Below are 1,724 nucleotides of genomic sequence, written 5' to 3'. Positions count from 1 at the left end.
ATTTATTATTTATTGATTTTTAATTGAGGATATTATGGGGATGCAAACATTTTGGTTACATGAAATGCATTTGCCTCACTCAAGCCAGAGCCACAAATGTGTCCTTGCCCCATACGGCACGCCTCGTCTCCATTAGTTGTGGGTTTACCCATCCCACCTCCTCTACCCTCCACTCTCCCACTCTCCCTACCTGACCGGCACCCAGTGAGTATTACTACCATGTGATCACCTTAGTATTGATCAATTAGTACCAGTTTGATGGCGAGTACATGTGGTGCTTGTTTTTCCATCCTTGTGATACCTCCCTTTGAAGGATGGGCTGAATCTCTATCCGGGATAATATAAGAGGTGCTGGATCACCATTGTTTTTTGTAGTTGAGTATCATTCCATGGTATACATATTCCACGTTTTATTAATTCACTCATGTATTGATGGGCATTGGGTTGTCTCCACATCTTTGCAATTGTAAATTGTGCTGCTACAAACATTCGAGTGCAGATGTCTTTATTATAGAATGACATGTTTTCCTTTGGTTAGACGCCTAGTAGTGGGATTGGGTTGGATCAAATGGTATTTTCTTTAGCTCTTTGAGGCATCTCCAAATTACTTTCAACAGGGGTTGTACTAATTTGCAGTCCTACCAGCAGTGTAAGAGTGTTCCATTCTCTCCACATCCAAGCCAGCATTTGTTATTTTGGAACTTTTTGATAGAGGCCATTCTCATTGGAGTTAGGTGATACCTCATTGTAGTTTCGATTTGCATTTCCCTAATGATTAGAGATGTTGAGCACTTTTTTATGTGTTTGCTGGCCATTATTCTGTCTTCTTTTGCAAAGTTTCTGTTTATGTCCTTCACCCATTTATTGATGGGGTTATTTGATTTTTTTGTTGTCATTGTTGATTTTCTTAAGTTCTATATAGTTTCTTATTATCAGCCCTTTATCGGATGTGTAGAAGGCAAATATTTTCTCCCAATAGGTTGTCTATTGACTCTAAGGACAGTTTCTTTGGCTATGCAGAAGTTTTTAATTTGATCAGGTCCCATTTGGTTATTTTTGTTGCTGCTGTGATTGCTTTGGGAGTCTTCTTCATAAATTCTTTACCTAGGTCGATGTCTAAAAGAGTCTTCCCCACATTTTCTTCCAGAATTCTTAAGATTTCACATCTTAGGTTTAAGTCTGTTATCCAACATGAGTTGATTTTTATGAGAGGTGAGAGGTCGGGATCCAGTCTCAATCTTCTGCATGTGGATATCCAGTTTTCCCAGCACCACTTATTGAATAGAGATTATTTTCCCCAATGTATACTTTTGTCTGCTTTGTTGAAGATTAGATGACAACATGAGGATGGTTTTATATATTGGATCTCCATCATGTTCCAAAGGTCTATATCTCTGTTCTTGTGCCAGTAACATACTGTTCTGGTTACCATAGCCTTGTAGTAAAGATTGATGTCTGGCAGCTGATGCCTCCCAATTTTTTCTTTTTGGTTAAGATTGCTTTGGCTATTCAAGGTCTTCTCTGGTTCTACACGAAGAGTAGAATTATTTTTTCTAAATCTGTAAAAAATGATGGTGGAATTTTGACAGGGATTGCATTAATTCTGTAGATCATTTTAGGTAGAATGGACATTTTAACAATATTGATTCTACCAATCCATGAGCATGGTAGGGATTTCCATCTGTGCACATCATCTACAATTTCTTTTCTCAGTGTTTCATAGT

Source organism: Propithecus coquereli, unplaced genomic scaffold, assembly GCF_000956105.1.
Source record: "Propithecus coquereli isolate 6110/MARCELLA unplaced genomic scaffold, Pcoq_1.0 Scaffold151, whole genome shotgun sequence".
Taxonomy (NCBI): Eukaryota; Metazoa; Chordata; class Mammalia; order Primates; family Indriidae; genus Propithecus; species Propithecus coquereli.
The sequence above is the reverse complement of the archived record's forward strand: the minus strand, read 5'-3'. Positions refer to the sequence as shown.